Source organism: Thermobia domestica, chromosome 16, assembly GCF_964235325.1.
Source record: "Thermobia domestica chromosome 16, izTheDome1.hap1.1, whole genome shotgun sequence".
In the NCBI taxonomy this organism is placed as follows: Eukaryota; Metazoa; Arthropoda; class Insecta; order Zygentoma; family Lepismatidae; genus Thermobia; species Thermobia domestica.
In genome coordinates, this window is record NC_137469.1 from 126,031,464 (window position 1) to 126,047,870 (window position 16,407).

At 35.9% G+C, this 16,407-nt stretch overlaps 1 protein-coding gene across 1 annotated transcript in view; it reads left to right on the forward strand.

Moving 5' to 3' along the window:
• Positions 1-16,407, forward strand: part of LOC145673397 (uncharacterized) — a 345,560-nt gene that overhangs the window by 307,442 nt on the left and 21,711 nt on the right. The window lies entirely within an intron of this gene.

Genomic DNA, 16,407 nt, shown 5'->3' on the forward strand with positions numbered 1-16,407 from the left:
CCTTGCTCGCGCCATAATGTATGTAAAATTGTAAGAAAATAATGTACTACTCCAATGATACACTATTCATAAAGTAACAATGATATTGATTCAACTTTCAAATCTACAAGAGTAAATCTACTGACTGACTCACTGGTAAGTAAGCCATTAGTAGATTTCGAAACTATTTCCAGTTAAGCCTTGGGATCTTGCAAAACAATCTTCTTATACCTAGATTGCCATAAGGTGGATGTTTGCTAGATTCGACTCCCGAAGGGAGTCTTTTTCTGGCATTGTCCACGTCTCCGAAACTATTAGGAATAGAACTTTGAAATTTGAAGAAATAATGCCCTAGGTTGCAAATATTGTGAGTTGCAAACCTAAAGGTTAAAAAAGGAATCCTGAAAATTCTATTTCTGTTCTTCAGAACTAGAGGGATACAACTTTGAAATGTCGTATAAATATTTCCTATGCAATCTAGGCTAACGATAATATGTAGTTTTTTTTTCGAAATATGATCCCTAATGGGAAAAACGTGAGTGAGCTTTTATCTAACCCCAATGAAACTGAACTTCAGTGCAATGAAAATCAACAACTCGTTTGAAACCACAAAAAGTATGTATCTTTCAATCACTCTTCATAAACTTTAATTATTTCCTTAACAAAGAACAGGCATTCTACCATTTAATTTATAATTGGGACTAGATGTAAAGAACATTATAGAACATAGTTATTGTTTCCTAGAAAATCAAAATATTTTCATTATTCACCACACCCTATACGACGAATTTTCTGAATTATAATTATAACTCCTTTGGTTCTTCTTTGATTTCTGTTTATAAGAAATCAATCTTAGGGACATATGTGATGTACAGTATATATTTGATCTGGACGAACGGCATGAAGATAGACCTTGATCTGCTTAGTAAGCATATAAAATATTTTCTGTTGCAAGTTCTTGTTTCCGAGCTATTATCCGTGAAATTTGGCCTTTGAACTTAGTCAAATTTTCGGAAAAAATATCACTAATTCGTGTTAAGAACGATAATTAGCATGGAATAAAATGTTAAACGTTAAGTAAAATGCAATGTGCATTTATAACAGGTTTGCTTTAAAAAATAATAAAACGAAGGGCATTTTTCCGTAATCGGGAAACTAATGTAGTTATTCAAATGTAAATGACAAGCAGAAGGCCGGCCAACCGAGACAATATGTAGAGTGTACACAAACTATTATTTAGGCTACAAAGTTTGTCAGCATTTATCACCATACCAAGTTTGAACAAGATTGATGGGTTTTATCGATCGTGATTTAGTGAATTTTCTTAATTTCATGAAGTCGAAACCCAAATTATGTAGTCAGTAACTTGAGAATGAATGGTCTGTATATCATGATATTTCATGAACACATTAAGGTACAATAGATCCAATGTCATTCCAAATTTGGTCAAGATCGGAATAGTATCGTTCACAGCATATCACACATAATGTTTCTCAAAGTCACTTTGATGACCAATAGCTCAGAAACAAAAGACCTGCACAATAAATATCTACCACTATTCCACTTCCGATTAACATTGGATTACTTCAATCAATCTTGCTTTGGTGAAGTTCCTTAATACCTACTTGGACGTCCAAAATAACTTAAACAAGTGTAAAATGTTTCCAGTATGGAGTTCTGAAGTACAAATTTTTATAATCTTTCCTGATGAAATGCGAATGAAGAACAGCTTTTCTATTGTTCCCAGCTTAGTACCTTACATCATCGGCGCAAATCTGTCTTCAACATTGGGGGGACGGGTAAGAACTTTCCCATATTATATATATATATATATATATATATATATATATATATATATATATAAGCGATGCTCAAATATTTATGAAGTTGAAAAACAATGCTCTGGAGGATCAGGAGAGCAGAATTGTCTTCTGTGGCCGTATTTCGGGGGCTGTCGGGCTCAAGCTCTCCCCGAAATAAATTTGTTAGTTTTTCGCATTCCACGTACAACAATAATCCTTCTTACCATTTCTAAGAATTTCATTGTCTTTCCATTTTCTTATGCTCTTTGTTCAGGAATAACACCGTATTTGTCAAATTTCATTCCATGTAATCCAGACTCTGTCCATAAGAGCTGTAGAAAAGTCGGGGATGACAGCAGATCTCTTCAGAACCTGTTAGAGGGTGATCAATTAATGAAAAAAATCGAAGGTAACACTTCCGCAACCGGGGCTTTCATTGTGAAATTCAATATTCAAAATGGCGCCCGCGCACAAGTACCAAATTATATTTGAACTGAAATATCTTCTCACAGAAACAAGTTAGAAACGTCATTTTTGTACCAAATTAAAGATAATTGATAGTAGAAGTAAGAAAACTGGATATATTGTTTGCATGTTGCCGCAATATTTAAAAATAAAGGTTATTTGGGTCAAAAATGAGTTTTTCTCGTTTATCTTTTTTCATTTCATAACAAATACCTATGAAGTTATTAAAAATATGAAAACGCAGCCCAAACTAATTAAAGGAGCATAATCTTAGCTTTCTATCATTACCAATATCTTTAGTAGATCTTAAAACATGACGGAGCTATTTAAATTTAAGTGGCGCAGGGTGTAGCGTTTTTTGGACTGTTTAATAAATTACCGAAAAAACTTATTACGCGCAAAATTCCAAAGCTATTACTTTTCAACAAATTAAAATAGTCCATTCATTTTATCGATAAATTAAAGGTAATAGATTGCTGTGTCGTAGGAAGTGAAATAATAATGTTATTGCATTTGTCAAATATTATTATTAACATGTTTGTTCATATAATAAGTAGCTAGTAATTATTATATTCTTTTATTTTGCAGACTTTGATGTCATGAGAACTTACTTTAATTTGATGGTAATATCATGTGTGCTTGTGAGAGCTAGTAATAGTTAACTAAGGTTTTCTACAGTTTCAAAATTTTTACGAATATATGACTTTACCTGTGCTTTTGAGTATATTTACACATTTCTTTTCAGAGCATAATGTAAAATTACCGACACCCAGCATGAAACACTCATGTAATTTTTTGAACAATTGAAGAGGCAGTGACAGATATAGCAGGAGTTGATCCATTTTCAAGCAGTAATTCACTCTGACACATTTCAAAGACGATAAACTTTGCTTTTGTGCAGAGGGAGTCTTTTAAGACATCTTGAATTTCAATTTTGTTTTCCGAGAAAGCTCAAAACCTCTCCATTTGCACCGGTAGGAATATGTACATGACAGATTAGCTAGTAGTATAGGTAAGGTTGTTATCCTTTGCTGTCTTTCCATATTTTTGACCGAGGTAATTAGATAGTAACATAATATCCCTGCGAGTGCGTGTTTAAACATTGCTGCAGCTCCTGAAGAATGCATCAAACAGACCAGCAAATCAGCTATACCCTTCACTCGAGTTTTACGAAGTTGGTTCATAACATCAGCAATAATTGCTGTATTCATTGATGAATATCCTTCGAAAACTCACTCAGACAGTCCCAACAACTTTTGCAAAGTAGACAAAGTAGACTACTTTATTTGCTTGACGAAACAGTGGAAGTTTTCGTCTGTGAATGATCTTCGACAACGGAATTGTTTTGTACAAAAATGGCTCGTTTCGGAGTGCCACATAAGCTTCATGGCTACGTGTCAGGTAATTCAAGATTTCTTCTGCAATAGAATCTGGTACAACTTCATGCGACATGAAATGGTACAACTTTACAGGACGGTGAACTTTGTACGGGATTTCCCTGCGCTCCATAAAATTTTACCATTCTGTTAACAGAGTTACGAACTTCATCAAGTACATTACCAAGGAACTCATGGTCTGTGATATACCAAGAATCTGACTGAAGATTTGGCATGTCGAAAGAACTTCGTGGTACGGCAGTTCCCGCTCCGTAATAAAATTCTTTCTGCGCGTCTGACCCATAATTCCTTCCAATGATTTCTTAGATCTATTTATAATCTGTCCAAGTATCATATCAGCACCAATTGCGCTAAATACATTGTTCGTTCTTCTGACTACGAAGTGCCCGTTCATGTACTGAGCATTTATTTCCGGGTGTTGAGTCTGCAAATTTCTAATTTGTTCAAGATAGAGGGACGCGCACCACAGGAAATTGATTCGATTGAATGCCATGAATATCAGTAGCAACTGCTGTACAATATACAGATGCAGCGGCCAGTATCCTTCCCGGTCAGCTCTTATAAGGCTTTTCAGCGGAAACAAAGCATGTAAAAACTGTTCAAGGGAGTGGCACTGCTCTGAGATTGAGCTGAGTTTCTCTGAAAAATTCTGCAAAGCTTCGATATTTCAGCTGAATTAATGACCAACTTCAAGAACTGATAAGAGCACGTTAAGCTTGTCTTTCTTTCATAATTGTAATAGTGTCAACGAACTGCTGGATGACAGGCGCACAATATTCAAATTCTTTCTCCAGGAAAGCTTTCCCTTTAGCATAAACACATCTACAATCATAAACATACCTCTCACAGCCCTAACGTAGATAGTTCTCTTTAGAATACTCTCGGTTACTTTGGACCCAAAAATTTTCTATGAAAAGAGTCTCCAAACCACTACCAGAAATGTACTTTCTTGTACAGACAAGAAGGTCATGTGGAATGATCCTAGCGTGAGGACAATGTTTGAAAATTCACTGCTCCTAAGTTGAATTTCGGCATCAATGTGATACACTCCTTCGTCATATACTACAGGCATTGAAGATTGGTTTGAGTGTATAAGTAGGCTCTGGAAGTTTTTTTCATTGCTGTGTATACACGATTATATTCCGTTACTAGATACGTCAGTACTGGAAGAAAGCCAACATGTTTCTTGGAAACATCTGAATCCGTTATTATCGCATTCATAATACCCCGCGTTAGAGTGGATTCTTTAGTTTCGAGGTCGTATGCAGCATGCATTATGTCTTGAGTAAACTCCTTCTGACGCAGATTATCGATGTCCAAATCATACAGTTTGGGAAAAATTGTCAGCGTGTTTTGAATCGGTATAGGTTGTACCTTCCTTTCTTATTTCTTCAATTGCTGAGATGGAAGCAAGGATCGAAGATGACTGGAGGTCTTGCTAATACCGACTTCGACAATTTCGGTTTCGATGGGACTTTTGTTGGCACTTCCCGGTATAGCACCATGACTGTATCGTGGCTATCAGGGATTCCTGACAGAGTAGCCTCTTAATGGTCGAAATTGTTCATAGCTCCTACCGCGAAACTACCACCCTGAAAGTGGCTTGAGAAAGACAAGGTGGAGGAACAGGTCTTTAGTGTATATTGTGCAAGATTGCTTCGTCCTTGCATGATATCTTTATAGCCAACTGACACACTTAATTTATTTATAGTTGAGATCAGTTGTCTGATTTTGCATTTCTCATGCATTGAATGTGCCACCATCAAATGCATGGAGGTTGCTTTCCTACTACGATATATATTATAGAATACAGTCTGGAAGATTGATTTCAATAGATTCTGAAAATTTAGATTTTGTTGGTCGGAAAATTCTTAAAGATCATTTCCACTATCTTCGTCAGTGATATGTAGATCTTTGCATGCGTCCCAGATATAATGTTCAGCTTCACCACTTGTAGCACTTATGCTAGGAAATCCAAAAGAGGTTGAAGAATTCTAGTTGTTGGCCAGGACTTACGAAGTTGCTGACTGTCCCCAAATTCTCCTTCAATACCTAAATATGTGTGAAGGAAAGCCGTTCGTACTTCTTTCGCTGCACTCGTAAGTATGTTAATCGATCTCATTTTGTCAGCTACTTATTCAGCACTAAATAATGAGTTGAAACCTAGAATCGGTTTATTTCTTTTCGAAGGCTTCGTAAACTTTACTTTTTCTCCAAAGTTCAACTTCGTTGTTATTAAAAGTCAGTTCACTGTTTGCATTAATGAAGTCGAATTTCCGACAATGGTAATACACACCCTTATCCAATAGTTTCTCGATAATTGGCGCCACTTTATTAAACACTGCACTTTTATTAGTTTTCTTGGACTCGGTAGTTGTGCCATCTGATTTCTGAGAATATTTATTGAACTTCAGAAGATAGTGCTCAAGACAGGCCTTATGATAATAGAGATCTGCACCGAAAACAGGTAATTTATCCTCCAAATCACAAGTTCTCTTAAATTCGTCATCTTTAAAGAACATGGTTCCGGATAAAAATGTAGTTGCATGATTTCATTCACATATTGTGTACTTTTGTTTAATTTCGTTGTTTTTCTCTTCCCACATACTACACATAAAACATTTCTTGCTTTATTGTTTGAAGATGTTGATTGTCGAACTGGAATATCTACTCTCATTTTCTTTGCCATTGGCTCAGATAGAGATTTTATTGAACTTTGATCCAGCTCCTCAGTTTCACTACGTTCTCTTTTCTTTTTCTTCCGTAACAACACATTCTTGTTTGAATATAACATATTGAATGCGTCATTACAATGATACACAAATTCTGCACCTCGCTGAAGATCCTTAAGTCTTTTCAGAACACCATCCTTGCGAATTTCAGCCGCAGGTATAACGTCTTCTCTCCCTCGGACAGACGACATTGTTTTACCTGAAGATTTGTCACGATTCTGGCAAATGATCAAGGCATTTACGTCTAATACTTATGCAGAGGAAGAGGTGTCTCGGGATAGGGAGATGCCAAACAGGTTTTCTATAGTCATTGTCTAGGATATTGGTGCCAATTATGGATTTTTATTATTCCACTGTCCACATTAGAGTCTGCAACATTAGCTACATAATATATGAACAAACATGTTAATAATAATATTTGACAAATGCAATAACATTATTATTTCACTTCCTACGACACAGCAATCTATTACCTTTAATTTATCGATAAAATGAATGGACTATTTTAATTTGTTGAAAAGTAATAGCTTTGAAAGTTTTGCGCGTACTGAGTTTTTTCCGGTAATTTATTAACTAGTCCAAAAAACGCTACATCCTGCGCCACTTAAATTTAAATACCTCTGTCATTTTTTAAGATCTACTAAAGATATTGGTAACGATAGAAAGATAAGATTATGCTCCTTTAATTAGTTTGGGCTGCGTTTTCATATTTTTAATAACTTCATAGGTATTTGTTATGAAATGAAAAAAAGATAAACGAGAAAAGCTCATTTGGCCCAAATAACCGTTCTTTTAAATATTGCGGCAACATGCAAACAATATATCCAGTTTTCTTACTTCTACTATCAATTATCTTTAATTTGGTACAAAAACGAAGTTTCTAACTTGTTTCTGTGAGAAGATATTTCAGTTCAAATATAATTTGGTACTTGTGCGCGGGCGCCATTTTGAATATTGAATTTCACAATGAAAGCCCCGGTTGCGGAAATGTTACCTTCAATTTTTTTCATTAATTGATCACTCTCTAACAGGTTCAGAAGAGATTTGCTGTCATCCCCGACTTTTCTACAGCTCTTATGGGCAGAGCCTAGACTAATGTAAGAAGTGCGTTCTTTTGTTCTTCTTTCGTCATTTCTACTCTTCTGTTTCTTTTTCTAGATGTTACTTTCTTTCGTTTCGCCTGTCATACTTTATCGACCGCTGTTATTATAACAAAGAAAAAAATATATCGTTTAGTTATTTTTAAAATAGGGAAATGTTTGAATTAAAGAAAATCAAAACGGGAGAATAATTAGCCCAGGAAATTAGGTAGGCCAAGAGGATGCTTTCTTTTTCTTGTATGAATAGAAAAAAAGGTTTACTTTCACTCCTAAATTTTTGTATTATATTATATAGGATTTATCGGTCTGCAATTCTTGCCATTATAACTTCAATTTATGCATAAATTAAAATATATTTTATTCTCAAACTCAGGTGGGCAATTGCCCACTTCCTTCCTTGTATTGGGCATAGCCCCTCGAAACAAAATCCTAAATACGCCATTGGTTGTCTTCAACATTGGGAGGTGGGCAGATTTGTGGTTTATTCTAGGGAAGGGAGATGAAACTCATATTACGGTAGATGAATCTGATTTCTTAGGTGAAAATATTATAGAGTATATTATATATTAGGCGATGTAATTGAGTAGTAGTACATACTGTATCAGTATTACAAATCAGTGACGTGAAATCTGAAATCTGAAAACATGCATTGTGAAATCTGAAAACATGCATATTTATAATTGGTATGTTTCTAATTAGGCATCCACAAAGATCCACGTTAAAATTGTTTTAAAATAATATAAATAATGACTTTCCCAAAACTATGAAGATAGAATATCAATGATGTATGACGAAATAATACTCGTATTTGAGCAAAATGATGATAATCTCAATAACATTACAGGATTATAGAAATCTGACGCATGTCATATATTCTTCAATTAACAGATGTAACCTTAAGATTGGAGAAAAATATTCCAGTAATTGAATTCTTTTCTTTGCTTACGAAGCATCCTCTTTCTAAAGCAAAATTGGGACACGCGGAAATATATAGGAACAAACTATGGTTCGACCAGGAATGCATTAAACTAGCAGAGAAGAGAAAACAGGCAAAATTACGTTGGCTACAAAATTCGAATTAAATAACTACACAAACACAAACAAACTGTTTGCTGAGCAAAACAATATATTCACATAAAAAACTACAAACGTGTTAGTTGGCGAAATTGTAACACATATGTAGTTTTTATGTGAATATATTGTTTTGCTCAGCAAATAGTTTCTTTGTGTTCAAGTATATACAAAGCAAAGCTTCTATTTATGAAAAAAATACACAAAATTTCATAGACATCAGGCGGGAAACTTCCAAAACTTTTAGAACAAAGAACGAACAAAGAACTTTTAGAAGATTTTTTTAAAGCTAAAATTAAGGAACTTGAAGATAATAGTAAAAATAAAAACATTCGGGACATCTATAAGGGATCAATGAATTTAAGAAAGGCTATCAACCTCGTTCTTATATATTAAAGAAAGCTGATGGAAGAGTTCTCACTGATACAGATAGCATTTTAAATAGATGGAAAGATTTCTTTGATGATTTGCTTAACACGCAGCCAAAAACTAAGGTGCGTGGAGAAAGCGAGATACACATCGCAGAACCGTATATTCCAGAACCCAACCAAATAGAAGTAGAAATTGCTATAAAGAAATTAGAAAAACACAAATCTACGGGTGTAGACGAAATTCCGGATGAGTTAATTTTAGTTAGAGGCGAAAAATTGTGGAACAAGATACACAAACTCATTCTCCTTATCTGGAACAAGGAAGAATTGCCACAAGAGTGGAAAGAATCAATCATTGTTCCAATCCACAAGAAAGGCGACAAAACTGACTAATAATTATCTTGGCCTCTCTCTTCTGTTAACATCTGATAAAATCCTTTCAAACATTTTATTAGCAAGATTGACCCCATAGGCAGATGAAATTATTGGGAATTTTCAGTGCTGATTTAGACGAAATCGATCAACTACCGATCAGAATTTACCATTCGCCAAATACTCGAAAAGAAGTGGGAATACAATACCCCGGTACATCAACTATTTATTCATTTTAGAAAAGCTTACGACTCGGTTAGGAGAGAAACACTGTGCAACGTTCTTACAGAATTTGGAATACTGACAAGGAAGGGTCACGCAGTGGCTCCGCTGAGATCCGAACGAGACAATTGTGTTTGCATTTGATATGCTATAATTAGACGAATCCCAAAGTTATACGTGCCACCGGGCGGAGTATCGTGAGTTACAACATATTTTGTAATATTAAAGCTACAAAGCTGGCAGAATAATTTGAACCGAGTCATTTGTTCGGAAACAGTTGGGTAAATGGAAAACTCGGACAATACGTATCCCATCATTTTCAACGACAAACATTTTTGGGGTAAAAACTTTGTCCTAGTGTCCCCCGCAGGGTCCCAGACGGGGTCCAACTCAAAATTTTCAAATGGCAAGGGTGTTAGGTGGCACATCATTTGAAAGCTGTTGTAAAATGAAAGAAAATGCAGCAAGTCTCGTCTCTCTACAACAACACTGTGCAAAATGGCGGTGGGTAAAAAGGTAAACAAAAACTTAATTGAAAAGTCCATGGTTACCCCTATAAATCGGAAAAGGTGAGACAAATATGAAAATAGGAAAGGGAGTGTGGCATTATTTTCAAAGTACAACAATTTTGTTGCGTTTTTGTACATTTTGCATATTTTAGTCATTTACTAATCAACATTAATGCCAAATTTGTTTTCGTAGCTTCAGCAGTTTGGTATGCTTATCCTTTCGATATAGGTTTTAAGCGGCCCTCTTGGATTCAAGGTGGCCATAGATTTTCAATTAAGCCTTTGTTTACATTTTGACCCACCGCAATTTTGGACTGGGTTGTCGTAGAAAGTCGAGACGTTCTCCATCTTCTTTCACTTAACAACAGCTTTCAAACGATGTCGTACCTCTCTTGCCATTTGAAACATTTTAGTTGGACCCCACCTGGGACCATGTGGGGACCCTGGGACAAGACGTTTTCACTTAAATTGTTATACTTTGAAAATAATGCCACACATCCTTTCCTGTTTTCACATTTGTCTTACCGTTTCCGATTTATAGGGGTGACCATGCACTTTTCAATTAATTTTTTGATTACACTTTGACACGTCGCCGTTTTGCATACGGTTGTTGTAAAGAGTCGAGACTTGCTGCATTTTCTTTCATTTTACAACAGCTTTCAAATGATGTGCCACTTAACCCCCCTTGCCATTTGAAAATTTTGAGTTGGATCCCGTCTGGAACCCTGCGGGGGACCCTGGGACAAAGTTTTTACCCCAAAAATGTTTGTCGTTGAAAATGATGGGATACGTGTTGGCCGAGTTTTCCACTTACCCAACCGTTTCCGAACAAATGACTCGGTTCAAACTATTCTACCAGGTATTTTTTTGTAGTTCTTACATTACAAAATATGTTGTAACTCCCGATATTCCGCTCGGTGGCACGTATAACTTTGGAATTCATCTAGTTATAACATATCAAATGCAAACACAATTGTCTCGTTCGGATCTCAGCGGAGCCACTGCGTGACCCTTCCTTGTGAGAAAGCTAATTAGATTAATGAAGGTATGTTTAAATGAATCCCAAAGTAAAGTCCGGGTAGGAAAATTTTTGTCCACGAGCTTTTACGTCAAGAATGGCCTGAAACAAGGAGATGCGTTGTCGCCATTATTATTCAACTTTGTCCTGGAATACGCCATAAGGAAAATCAAAGATAGCAACCAGGGCCTAGAGTTGAATGGTGTCCACCAGGTTATGGCGTATGCTGGTGAAGTAAATTTAATAGGGGATGATAGGAGAACAATAGAAAGAAATGCAAAGGTCTTATGCAGGGATATGGGTTAGAAGTAAATGCAGAGAAAACTAAATACATGGAAGTGCGTCGGGACCGTAATAGGACAAATTATGAATGCGTTAAAATATTAAATAATAATTTTGATAAAGTGGATACTTTCAAATATCTAAGATCAATATTAACAAACGAAAATCATATTCACGAAGAAATTAAATGTTGACTAAAAACAGGGAATTCATGTTGTTATTCACTTCAAAATCTCTTGTGGTCGTGAATTCTGTCGAGGAATTTGAAACTTAAAATATATAAGACGATAATCATGCCTGTTGTTCTGTATGGTTGCGAAACATGGTCGCTTACTCTAAGGGAAGAACATAGACTGAAAGTATTTAAAAACAAGATCCTGAGACGAATATTCGGACCCAAGAGGAACGGGAATGGGGAATGCCGGAAACTTCATAACGAAGAACTACATAATTTATACGGTTTACCAAACATTCTTAGAGTCATCAAGTCTAGGAAGCTTAGGTGGGCAGGTCATGTAGCTAGGATGAAAGACCAATCGGAAAACGACGATTAGGAAGTCCAAGGCGCAGATGGGAGAACAATATTAAGACGGATCTCGCAGAGATAGGAATACAAAGTAGAAACTGAATCCAGTTGGCTAAGGGCAGAAGTCAGTGGTGAGCTTTTGAACACGGCATTGAACCTCCGGGTTCCATAGGCCATAGAGTTAATTAGCTTACGAAGCATGAATAGATGCCTAGAGTGATACTACAAATAGATGAAATGCGCATTTACTGAAAAGGTGGGTTCTACTGACATTGGATAGTGTATATACTCTTCGTATGCTAGGGCCTAGGCAGACGAGGATATAAGATTTCACATCAGGTTACGTCACGCACAGTCGCACACCTTCATTTTCATTAAAAATGGAAAAGGCAAGAGAAACCAATTTCATCTCACTTTCCTTTGTGGCAGTCGGGCACAAATCATCACGCTTATCTGCAAAAAGCACTTTTCAAACCGGATTATTGGGAGAGCCCCCAATTCCAATGTTGAGGGGACATATCCCCGGAATTTGTGCCCGTATCTACAGCTGAGACAACTTTCCAGCTTGAGGAGAGGGACATATCCTCCTCTGGCATTTATTGCAATTTGTGCCCAATTAGCGGAAATGGAATTAATACATATTGATGAGACTACTAAACGCACCACAGCACAAAGTTCAGTTTGAAATACTACAGAATACGATTCTTTTTAACAAATAAAAAAGCCAAGAGAAATCAATTTCATCTTAAATTCCTTTGTGGTAGTCGGACATAAATCATCACACTTATCCCAAAAAGCTCTTTTCACGTCAGATTATTGGGGGGACAGTCCCCCTCAGGTCCAAGATTGGGGGGACATGTCCCCCTCGTCCTCCCGGGATTTGCGCCAGTTCCTTACATGACAATATTATATCAACAAAATTTAAGGTTCGTCGGTAAGTGTGCTGCCCCGAAGATGAAATAGAAATCATATAAACACAAAGCACGTGATAAAGAGAAAAGAATATAACATTAAATGTATACTTTTAATAAAAGAATGCCAAACATACTTTTGTTCCGATTTACTACAAACTTCAACAACGATTATGCACAAAATGAATCCTGTGTTACCATTCGAACTACAAAAATAGTTTTAAAGACGGTTGTAGGAACATACGAGGAGGAAATATTACTAGGAAATGAATTTGAACGCAGAAGTTACTAATACATTTATTATCCACTTACAGTTCTAGACTACTTCTCACGGAATCCTTAAGGAAGGTGTATTTTATATATAGAAAATTTCACCTTTTCTAACTTCTATCTTCTGTTTACAATTAGGTACAATTTAAGTTTGTAGCGAATATTTTGGTGTTAAAACTTAGGAAAGTATAATATGAGTTTTCACAAATATCTTACTATTATTTCTTCTCATTGGGTCAGTAACCTCTAAATTATTTTCATGCAGATAAACCAGTCTTCTCTATTCTAAGCCAGACTTCTCATTTTCTTGTAGTTGTTCTTCCCTATTTCGTATATTATTTGTTCCGTATATTTTATTTGCGAACTTCCTATTAGTACTTTTCTGTCTGTCATTCCCTCCATAGTCAATAGCGTGATTCCTTCATGTCCCGTAATATATCCAGTCATCGTAAATTATTCCTTTTGAACTAGTCCACAATTTATTCCTTTCCTCTTCTGCAATTTTCCACACTAGACCTAACTGCACGCCCTTTCCACCCATTTAATTTTCGACCTACTGTTGGAACGCATTTCGAAGGCTTCCATTCTCCCTTTAGCATTGTCCACTGCTTTGCCTCAGTGACGTAACTAGGGGGCAAACGGGGCTTGTACCCCGGTTGACGGATTGGGGGACGCAAAACTGGGCAAATATTTATTTTCACTATAAGGCAAGGGAAAGAGTTTTACCATAATAAAGAACATAAAAAATTACATCACAAGGGAAGGTCCAACAAATAGTCGCTCAAATCACAACGTAGTACATCTGATAGAGCACTATGAGAAATGAAAATGAGCAAAATTAAAGGTGCTATTTAGCAGAAGAATATGACTTACGGAGCTTTAAGATTTGAATATACAAATATATATATATAATGGAAATATATACGTTTTAAGTATCTTGAAAAAAAGTTAAAGCAATCAAAACAAAAGGTGCACAATGCAATGAGAGAAAAATGTTGTATCGAAAACCACAGTGTTGCCATACATGAAGCAGTGTTGTCAACTCAGCATAAAAATATTTTGTTTGAAATAGCATCATATACAAATATGCACAAATTTAAAATGCATAATTATCACTAAACATAACAGTGATGTGTAGTGATACAGTGTTGCACACTGTTGGAGCTACGTGTACTCAAGTTGTACAATGGTGAAGTCTGATATGTGACATCAGAGGGTAATAAAGGAATGTATTAGAAAAAATGAAGGATCTGCATTTCATTTCCGTGGCCCCGGTGAATAAGCAGACAACTCACGAAAACAAAATGTTACACGCGAGGAAACAAACCCTTGTTTTCTAACTCTAAAAATTGCTTTTCCAGATTATCTTAACCAAATTTGGCACAGTACTTTCTTGGTTTATGTCTTTCGTGTTAAGTGACACATTCTTTTACTTCCTCTCCTACACATCACATGATAATATTACTGTAATATTACCATACTCACACTGGAAATATAATTATTTTATTGCTACCTCATTTCGCTTTTAATCGGCCTGGATAGTAATGTAGTTTAGAAGGCTAGGCCATCAACTTATTAGGGATAGCAGGTTCCAATCCCGCCTCGAACAAAGAGGTCTTTGTTGTATTTTTTACCTTGGATTTCATTATCATTTTTAGTCTTTCATAGTGGCTCGGATCCCACTTTACGTTGTAGGTCCCGTCCTATATAGCTTCGGTGCTGACAGAGGACATAAAAATGGCATCACTAAATTTGTTTGAAATGAGAGCTGGTCATCGACACGTTAGCATAAAAGACAGTAACTTCATTCACTTATGTTAGGGTTCAGGTAAATGGCAACGTTACATTTTCATTTAATATTGGGCGCATAAAGAGTGTAAAGTCCAAACAGCCCATTCGATTTAAAAAAATTACTTAGATTGAAAACATATTTGGAGACGGTTTCTCCTCTTGCATTTTGTTGTAACTCTGATAATAACATAGTTACCCCCTATGCGAGGGGACTTTTCAGACACCCTATATATATATATTTATATAGTCGCGTAGGGAAGGGGGGCCCAGAGGGACCGGGCCCCCCCAAAGAGGTCCGACAATGTACTTTGGTACTTAATGTTTGTAATTTTTTTATATGTTTTTATGTTTATATATTTTTTATTTGTAATTTTTCTATATGTACCTATAACAGCACTTGTTCCCCCCAAACGCACATCCTGGCTACGCTACTGTACATATATATATATATATATATATATATATATATATATATATATATATATATATATATATATATAGTATATTCAAATCTTGAAGCGCCGTAGATCCTATCATTTTGGTCCACAGCATCTTAAATTTTGTTCATCTTTTGAGGGAATTGTAAAACATTTGCAGCTAAAAGAGCCCAAAAAGTTAAATTTTAGTTCCACATTTTTGTGTTTTGATTTAACTTACATGGATTTAAGAGAAAAAAATGAAATGAAATCTTTGAGTTTTACGTCCCACGGTTATGCCGGTTAGGCTAAAGGAGACGGTGATTATGAGAAATGAATGAAATGGTGGAATGAAGAAAGTGGGAGGAAACGGGAGAACCCCGAGAAAACCCACGCACACGGTGTTTGTCCACCACAAAGTTCACTTGGCGGGAGCAGGGTTTGAACCCGAGACCCCATGCACCAGAGGTGAACGCTCTACCACTGAGCCACCGCGGCCCCATGGATTTAAGAGATTTGCAACATGTCCGAATATAATACTTGAGACGACAGCTTGACTGTTTCTCATAATTACATATTATATTCTAAAAGAATAGACTGTTGATTCATTCTACACATATGCAATCCCGATATAATTCCACCGTGAAGCATGCTACTCTCAGATTATTTGGCAGTCAAATACTAATTAGTTTGGTGTTTTGTCTTGTACAAAAAATTAGATTATGTACTGCCACCTGAATAAAGTACCTGAAGTTTCATCACCTGAATAAAAATTGGAATAGGAGAACTACTGTGTGATGCCAATATCATGTGTAGTCGGGGAGCATTTTGGTTTGGTTGGTCAGGTGGGAGGGGAGCGTTAAGGCGAGTTCTTGCCCCGGGCGACAACTATCCATGTTCTCGGTGCTTTGCCTTATTTTACACAATGTAGATCGTATATTTTCCCCTTTTTGAAACCAAAATATCTTAACTAGATTTCAGAATATCTCTTGTCCATTTTGATCAATTTCTAAACATATCTTGCTTCTATTACAATCCGAAATTGTCCCTTGCTCAGAAATGATTTTCAATCTTATAAGCAAAACATGTATATTTTAGCTAATCTATGCTATTTAACATGTTAAGGCATTTATTTTGTTTTATAAAACTTATTTTGTTTATTTTCAGGTATAG